Source organism: Aythya fuligula, chromosome 1, assembly GCF_009819795.1.
Source record: "Aythya fuligula isolate bAytFul2 chromosome 1, bAytFul2.pri, whole genome shotgun sequence".
Taxonomy (NCBI): Eukaryota; Metazoa; Chordata; class Aves; order Anseriformes; family Anatidae; genus Aythya; species Aythya fuligula.
Genome location: NC_045559.1, coordinates 175,089,559 through 175,099,010, shown reverse-complemented (window position 1 = coordinate 175,099,010; position 9,452 = coordinate 175,089,559). Strand labels below are relative to the sequence as shown.

At 44.2% G+C, this 9,452-nt stretch overlaps 1 protein-coding gene across 1 annotated transcript in view; it reads left to right on the top strand.

Moving 5' to 3' along the window:
* The first annotated feature begins 62 nt into the window (after positions 1–62).
* ELF1 (E74 like ETS transcription factor 1) overlaps positions 63–9,452 on the top strand; it is a 74,091-nt gene continuing 64,701 nt past the window's right edge. Inside the window, exon 1 of the mRNA XM_032207375.1 lies at positions 63–98. The gene's annotated coding sequence lies outside the window, so the exon portion shown is untranslated. The remainder of the gene's footprint in view (positions 99–9,452) is intronic.

Genomic DNA, 9,452 nt, shown 5'->3' with positions numbered 1-9,452 from the left:
CTCCTCCTCCTCCTCTTCCCCGCTCCTCCTCCTCCTCGCCCCCCGGCCGAAGGCAGCGCCCCGCGGGGAGCCGCACGCCCAGGGAGCCGCCGCCGCCGGTGAGTGGGGGGGGCGCGGACGGGGGTCGGCACCCGGGGGCCGCGGGTTCGAGCCCCGCCGCCGCTGTTTTGGGAGGGGGTCGCCGGCCCCTTCCCCGCGACCCCCTGGCAACTTTTGGTGGAGTTTGGGGTGCAGAAGAGGGTGGGTGCTGGCTTCTCCTCCCTCTTCTTCCTCCTCCTCTTCTTCGTCGTCCTGCTCGCCCCGCCGCCGCCCTGCTGGCAGCCTCGCCCCGCCGCCCTGGGGCTCGCCTGTTGGGTGCCCCCCTCGGCCGCTGCTTTCCTTCCCTCCGCTAAAAGTCGTCCCACTTCTGCCTCCTGCCCTCTCGATACTCTGCGAAGTGTTGCCCAACGCCGCTGCGAGACCAACAAAATAAATAAAAAATAATAATCTTAATGCATCGGCTGCAGCTGGCGATGTGTGCCGCTGAGGGCGGAGGGGAAGCCTGGGCAGTGAGTCATGAATTTAAAAGGCCCTCTGCTTGTTTATTGCAAAAAATAAAAAATAAAACAGGCGGGTGGCGAATTCAACATGTGGGTAATAAACGGGGAAATTAAAAAAAAAGTGACTAAATTCCTAATAAAAATGATTAAACGGGGGGTAGCAGCGCGTTCCTCCCTGCCCCCAGCTTGCTGCCGTAAGAGGAGGGGGGAAGTAATTTTGCTTTTTTTTTTTTTCCCTGAAGGGGAGGGCTTGCGGTCAGGCTGTCATAGCTGACTGCAGGAGTTATGCGTTTGTCAGCATTTCCATTAGAAGTGTACTTTTTATGTAGTTTACAACTTGGTTATAAAAATATGCGCTGGGTTGAAACTTGGTCAACGGCCTCTTCTCCAGAAACGTCTTTGAGGCAAACTTTGGGACAGTCCTGCTTAGATGTGAAGTGGAAATCTGTGGAAAATATGGGATTTTGTGTTTCGCTGAACTCTAAAACTTCGCTGCTCACGCACGTAAATGCATTTACAGCTGTTAGCCCGAACTCGGTTTGTGTTTTATTTTTTATTTTTTTTCCATGCCAAGTATGCTGAGTGAGGGAAGGGTTTAAAGTCTCGGCCTCTGCAGGCTTTGGGGTCGCTGTTAGGGCCTCAATTAGCTCAATGGAGGCTTGATGAAACCTCTTAACGGAGGCCATGGGGGCATCGTGAGGTGCCCACCTTCAGAGGTGTCACGGGGCATCCACAGAGCTCAGGCAGCCTGATGAGTTGTAGCAGCGCTTTGAAAGCCCCAAAGCTGTGGACAAGACACCAGTGTTAAACTAAAAGCAGAATACGGTAACTTTGCTACCGAAGCTCTGTGGGATTTTTTTAATATTTTTAAATTTTTACTCTGTCTGTTCAGTTGCCGTGTCTGAAACGGGGAAGGAGCGCGGTGTTTAAGAGGCTTCGTTTGTATACCTCTGTACGTATGCATCCTGATGCTGTGAAACGTGCCTGCCACCCAGTGGATGCAGCTGATCTGTGTACACTATATTCTATACATTTACTCCCTCTCCTCTGCAAGTTTGCAAAGTGAGGTGCTCAGGAGCTGTCGGGTGCCATGCTGCATGGGCCCTGTGCTCCAGGATGCCATTTGAGGTGAGGTGACCCGCCGCTGCTTTTCCAGCTCTGGGGCTGAGCCAGGGGGTATCGGCTGGTGGCAGCAGTACGCTGACCCCTCAGCTGGGCAGAAGTCAGCAGATACGATGGGTGGATGAGGCAGGTGATGACATAAAGAGGTAGAAGCATCATCCTGCCTAAGATAACTGGAGAACGGGATTCTGTGGCCCCTGCTGTTCCCGTAGGATTTCCACCTGAACTTTCCATTTTCTGACGCGGGCCATTTGTTTTTCTGGGTGCCTGAGCTGAGTCTTGAGTCTGATCTGCAGTCATGCTGAACTCACCGATCTGGAACAAAAGTCAATGACTGTTTGTTCTCAGCATGCAGAAAATGTTTAGCAGGACTAAGCATGGTGGAAATGCAAGTCTACATCATCAGAATTGCTCTCTCAGTGTCTGCAGCTTTTTACTTGATTTTTTTTTTTTTTTTTCATATCTGAGTTTCCTGTCTTCAGAAAATTGTGGATCAGTGTCCTTTATTTTTATGGATTACTGCAGTGATAAGAGTCATTGAAGAACCTGGGAGAAAAGAATTCATCCGTCCTCTGGTCTGATGGTGCGGATATGCTCTGAAGGACAAGGGCAAAAAGAGAATTTGCATGTTAATTATAACAAAGCTTCTGTCAGGAAGAAAATGTGACCAGGTCAGTCACAATTACAGGCTGACCTCCATGCATACGAGCACTAGGAGACAGTTTTAATTACCATTGCTCAGTTCTAATAAGGCCTCAATTCTACAGTGCTAATCACGTTGTTTTTTTTAAAAAAAAAACTGCTTTTACTGTGTCATTTCCTAGGTTTTCTTCCCCTTAGGAAAAGATAAGATAAGCAGCTAGGCAGCCCGGGGCAGTGCATGTGTGTTCGTGTCCTCCCTCAGCTGGGTTACTGCTGTAACACACGAGACTCGTCCGAGCTCTCCATCGAGCAGGACCCACAGTGGTCGGTCCTGGCTGCGTGTCGGCCAGCAGGAGAGGATCTGTCATGCTCTGCCAGTTTCTTTCGCAGCTGTCTGCAGGCAGGGAGCGAATGGCCAGGCTCAGAAATCCTGGGCTGTGTCCCAGACTCCAGAGGAGAGCGTGCCGTTGGGATCTCGCATTTTCCTGCTCTGTCTGCGCCCCTCATGTGCCTCTCAGTCCTTTGACTCGTTCTCACGCTGTCTCCTTGTATCTGCCTTCCTTTTCTCCTCCTCCTTTGCTTCTGTACGTCCCATCTCCCTGTTTTCAGTCTCCTTGCACAGAAAGTTGCATTCCTACACCAGCCCCCTTGTATTTTTTTTTTCTTTCTTCTTAGTCTCAGGTCATTCTGTGCCCATTTTTTCTCCCTCACCTTCTTGTTTTTGCTGTGGAGGGAGCCTTACTCATCAGTTTTTCTGCCACCCTCTCATGTCATTCCTTGCCCTCTATGGTTCTTGCATGAAGCATCTTCCTTGGTCCTTCTCTGTGGTCCTCTACAGCCCCGCATTGCTGTGAAGACCCACGGGACAAGACACTGAAAGGGCAGGAGAAACAGGGCTCCAGCTCTCCTCCCAAGTGCCTGGCATCTTTTTGGCCTCAGCTGACCATGACATGGACAGTCTGGAGCCTGCTCCCGCTCCATGCCTTTGAAGACTCTTATCTGAGCTGCAGCCTTTTCCTGGGCAGGAGCTGGCAGAAAAGTTGCTGAGTGCTTGTGGGGATGGCCTATGGGGACTGATGGGCGTGAGGAGTTGTGACAAATGTGGATGTGGCCTAGTGAGCATCTACTGAAAATGCATAATTTGTCTTCAGCAGTTTGACCAAATGTGTGTGGATTTTTCATGGAGGCAGCAAAAGGCAGCATACCTTTGGTAGAGCAGCTCAAGCCCTCATGTCAATTTTCAGATCTGTTACCCGAAGCTGAAAGAGCACTATAACCTTTTAATGAGTTCACCAGCGTTTTCTGTTAGTACTGAAAGACAGTGTTTTCCCCAGTCTTGTTCTGAAAAACAGCTGAAGTATTTTGGCTGAGGTTTTCTAATCTCTGTCTACTCAGTTCTTTCTACACCCCTCCCTCAGAAGCAACCTCTACAGCACATGGAACAAAATTTAGCCTGAGGCAGACATTCAACTTGGAAAATTTCAACCCAAACAGTCCAAGTCTGGCCAAGTTACAAGCAGCTGAAAGCAGCATCTTGCATTAGAAGTCTTCAGTAACCGCCTAACAGGCAGTGCTACAAGCTTCACCAATACCAGTGTAAGTTTATGTGCTTTTAAGCACACTGCTCAACTGTAATACTAATCAATAGCTCACCCAGCTGACTAATTGGCACCTGGTTGATTTTTTATTTTATTTTATTTTTTTTTTAATAGACTAAAACTTTTCAGTCAATTGTACAAACGCTTTTACTTACTCGTATTACTCATTGTTGTTTTCCTGGCTGAAAAATTGCAAACTTTAACATGGAGCCCCTGAAATAAATAAGAAGCTGTGGCTGACTGGTTCTGAATCTTTCAGAATGACTTAACAATTGTTAAAGACCAATTTACAGTAGAACTGGAGCAAATTGCTTCCCAGAGTTTTGAATTGTAGAAAACCACATCTCCCGAATTCCTAAGCTATTCATCAGCTGTTCAGCTGTAGCAGGCTCACCCTATATTGTGTCCCTGATATATCTATTAACTTTGCAGCGAAGTGTGAGTTGAAAACAATCGTGCCATGGAGTCACTGTGGAATAAATACCACAAACATTGGCAAAGTTGCTTCATAAATCTTAGTTTAGAGAGCAACTTAGGCGTGGCTTTCTTCTGCGTGCGTGCAGCTGTTTCTTGTGGGGTCCCCCAGGGACTGGGTCTTGGTGCAATGCTGTTGAATACCATTCTATTCACAGTTTTTGCAATGACATCTCATCTTTACTCATAGATGATATACAGGTTTGTACACACACAAGGTACAGGTTATTAGCGCAGTGTACTCCAAATCACATTTTTAACTGGTTCCCATCCAGCAGAATGCGTTGTTCGTGCAGCCAGCCACTAAGGAATGAGGAATGCAGTTACACCAGCAGGATGGGAGGCTGTCTGCAAACTGGTAATTTGAAAGAAGGTTTAAGAATTTGTGTGGATAATCATCTCGCCGGGAGTTTTCATTGTAATCCTGTCAACGAAGTGTGATCTTTGGCTACACAGCAATAAAAATAGTGCATAGGAATGGGAAGGGACACGGCATGAGTAAGATCACTGGAATTCTGAGTCTGCGTCCGGTGTCGCTGTTCACATGAGGAAGGATGTGAAATATTAGTAGGAGCACGGCAACAGAAGTGTTCCAGGGTTTAAAAAAGAAGCTTTATAATGCAGTTTATCAGTTCAGAGGAAACTGAGAGGTGAAATGATGCCTGTATATGTCTTACATATGCATAAGGAAATTACATGATAGTTATTTGACCCTGTTGAGACATCCAACATGTCTGGGAGCTGGAGTTGGGTGTGTTGTGTCATGAAGTAATAAGTAGCAACGAGAGTAATTACTCATTTTAATGAGTTTAATGTTGCTGGGAGTGTTTAAAATGAGATAACGTTCACTATTCAAAGAAGTGCTTTGGGTTGGTTTTATGGGGCACTTTGTTAGTGCATGTAGAAAGGGAAAGGACTGTGCTCTGCTCACCTGTGCTCTTCATGAGATCAAGAATACAGGATTATTCATAGTGCTGTCAGTGCATTGTAGCACCTGTTGCTATGGTGGACATTACGGTAAAACGGCACGCTCCAGGAGTTGGCCAGTTTTCTCTTGGTTCAGGAGGACCACTTTTTTTTTTTTTTTTTGATGCCTAATTTCACTTCTGGGATTATGATGGAAGATTGTATACTTTTTGCTTTCCTCAAGAGCATTAACATCTGGTTGCAGCTGGAGATAGGATTTTGGTTACTCACCTTCCTCACCTACTGCTCTCTGTCAGTACAGAGAATCCTCTCATATTCACAGGTTGGTCTACCTCCTTTCTTCGCTCAGCAGTCAAGGAAGATGGCTATATTTAGGGATGGAGAAATTTCCTCTACCTTTTAGCAGATAAGGCATTGTTCACCATTTACAACTGACCTACTGTAAATGTAATGCTCACAGTACCCTGAAGCCCACCCTGCCCTTAATTACCTCACTGTCCTTTGGACAAGCCTCTCCTGCTGCCAGATCTCCTGCTGCAAGCAGACGGGTGTGCTGGAGACGAGGACGTGGGCATGTGTGCATGTGGCTTGGCAAGCTAGCAGGACCAGCAGTCGCTAAAACAACAGAAGTTATGGTGGTGAATTAATTTTGTAACCTGAAACACACGATGGGCTGCTCAAATCAAGTCGAAGTATTACTTACCAAGTTTCTTTTCAGACAGCTTCGTGCTAAAGCTAAAGGTTTAATTTGGCCTGGGAATTGCACTTGAGCCTAGATAGTTATGAGATGATGTTTTATAATTCCATAGCTCGTACTTTTTAATATAACAAACACTTTTTTTTTCCCTCTGGCAGCTGAACCAGAGTAAATATACTTCAATACTTGAAGTATTTCTTTCCTTAGAAAATTTATTTTATTATACCCTACTATAGGGTAAATGGTACATAAAAGCATGCCAAGATCTGACTTTCCATATTTCACATGATGGTCTTAATTTGATCTTTTTCATTCACACTTTCAAATATCCTCTGAAAATTTTAAGGTAACTAATTGCACTTTCTGTACACAATGATATCGCTGGAAGATTTCCTATTGAGAATAACTGAAACTTGAGAAGCCTAAGTTCTTGTAAATCATTATCTCTAGACTTGTCAAAAACATGCATACGAGTATTTCTGCTTATTTGGATATACTTAAGCACCAAAGTACTTGTCTCAAATGTGATTTCTAAAACATTTTCCTCAGCTGCTGTACTGAGATGTGTGTGTTTGGGAAAAGAATATGAATACAGTCTTCTAGGGTTTGGCTCTTGCGCCTATTGCTACGTTCATTGAAGTTAATGATTATGCCCTATTGGCTTTGAGTATATACAGAACCTAATTCACTAATAAAGTGCAAATAAGGTTGGAAGTTTTCAGTTTAGAGTTCTAATTAGGTTATTTCATAAATTCCTTCTTGGAAAACGGCAACCAAAGCATCAAAAGTAAATTTTGAATCCTACTGTATTATTCCAGTAGTTTGTTATAAATTGGGTCATTATGGAGATGATTATGAGTATCACCATGTGGTGCCTGTTTTGAAAGTGTATTCATGGGTTACAGTTTGCTATCTCTTGACGTCTTATTGTTAAGTGACTTATGTCGGTCTGAAGGGGATATCAAATCTGAATATAAAATTTATAAAGAGGCAAGATGCATAACTATATAATCTGTATACCTAGAAGCACAAACTGTGTGCTTGTAGGATAATTACGCACCCAGATAACCAAATTAAAAAGGAATAGTAGTAGGACTGAGTTGTTTGCAAGGTTTATTTTTTCCTCCCTTCATCAGTGCTGCATATAACTGTAATCAAGGTAGTTAAAACTTTGGTGTTTTTATTAAATGTGTTATTCTGTACCTGTCACGTGTGGACTTCCCGCTCCGTCTATCATCTGGTACATCTGTGGCCAGTGAAGACAATTCTGCCTGCTCCATAGGATTAGTTTGATTTCCTTGCTTTGTTTTTACACATATATTGTTATTTCTTTTTTTGTTCTTAAAATGGACTATTTTAGATTCACCTGTGTATTCTGTGCACTGATATTCTTGTCTCTTTCCTCCATTAATATCATAGTGACATTAAGCAGTTAGTATCTCAAGTACCTGGTCATACAGGCATTGATGAAATTTAATGAGGTGTTTCAATTTGCTTGACCTTGTTCTGCAACTCGTTTATGCCTAATGTATTCAAGTAGGAAACTCAGCATGCCGAGTCCTGGTTGAAAGTTGCTCACAAGGTAGCTGCTGCTGCTGCAGCTTCCCTTTCAACGTCTGGTGCTGCTCGGAGAGAAGCTGCTGCTTTGTCATTTTAAGAAGCTCATGCATTAATCATGCATTGGTTATTTTGGGGGCGTGCTTGGGGTATTTGGAGGTAGTCACAAGAAGTTTGGTTTTCTGCCTTGAGAAGTGGAAGCGCTGGTGGGAAAGTTACAGGATTCTGCACCCTGCTGCAGATCTTCGGGGACATTTTTTTGGCAAGGGGGATTGGATAGCATCCAGGCATCTGTTCTTTGTTCTTTATTTTTTGTTAAGAGATGCTGTGTAAGTGTGGAAATTCAGTGAGCAATGGCAAGGTCTTTCAATGTTGATCACGAGAATGACAGCAGATGCATCTGTTTTGCAGGAAACCGAAAGAGCCCACTTTGTCAACAGTTTAAATTACTGAAGAGGCGATAAGGTTATGCTACCCTGTGGCATAGGATTTGCTGTGTTTTTTTTGTTTTTTTTTTGTTTTTTTTTTTTAAAGATATATGACAGAGGAAGGGGCACTGTGGGTAAAAGGACAGCAAAACTAGCCAGAAAATGGATAGAGACAGTACTAAGCATTCATATACCGCTGTAGGAGCACTGATAATGAAGTGTGGCGATCACAATCATCGCTGGTAGACGAGCGCAACAGAAGTGAAGCCGCTACAGAGCTCCAGAAGCAAATCCAGCCTGTAGACGCTTCAGCAGTACCTTCTCCAGACAGAAATGTTGCCTCCGAAATATGATGATGTTGCAAATTGGCTTTCAGTCAGCTCTTGTACAGCTCTTCTGCTTGCTCTTCCCCTGCAGGAGAGAAACATCGTGAAGTGGGACAGCACCAACAAACAAAATGGCTGACGTATAGTCAGTGTGGGTCTCCGCTGGAGACAGTTGTCTTCTAAGTTGATGTTGGGCAGGAAAAGGCACTAACTTCTTCACCATGGCCACCATCACTCTTGCTGAGGGTTTGCACAGAGGGGAACAAGGCTGAGGCCTAAATACGAAGTATGGGACTCATAGTCAAGATGCCATTTACTGTGGTGACCCAGCACTGCCATAGCTGCAGGGGCCACTGCTGTCTTCAGTCACTCACTCCTGCCAGACTGGCCAGATCACTGTGGGGATCCTTCTATTTCTGCCAAAACAATCCGTTTTACCTACGTGGTTTAAACGGTTAATTTGTGTTAGTTGCAGTGGGCTGAGGAACTTAGGAGCCAAAGCTGACGTAGGTTCTGGTAAATACACTGAGATGCTGCTGGGGGGTGGGCTGAGGAAGTTGGTGGTGTCTTAGTGGAAGTAGTAGAAAAAAACAACACAATTACTAAGACTTTTTAAATTCAGTTTTCGAATATTAATATTACATGGTAGTGAAACTTTGCTGCTGTTACAGAGGTATTCTTTTAATGAAGGAATGATCTGGCTTCTGACCATAAATATACTGCAGGCAAGATGTTGAGAGCCAGAACTGTAAACCTTTTTTTTTTTTTTTTTTTTTTTTCACCAATGACCATTTGTGAAAATTATCCAGGACACTTCTATTGATGTGAAATGTTTTTCATTTCTGGTGATCAAATTCACTGGTATATTTTTATCGTTGATTTTCTTTCGGAGTGAGTATGATTGCATCATATTATGTACCATGTCCTAGGTAAATTATTGCATAGCATGCTTTGGGGGGGGGGAGGAGTGTTGTTTGCTTAAGAGGTCTTCCTATTTTATTTTATTTTTGAGAAGACATTAACTTTTGCAGGTGTTGTATTTTCTCCCTCAGAAATAAAAGCTTCATCAGAAATGCAAGTTTGTGGTGTGTCACTTCTGTCATTACTGTGTGACTGACAGCTGGAAAAGGTCAAATCGTATG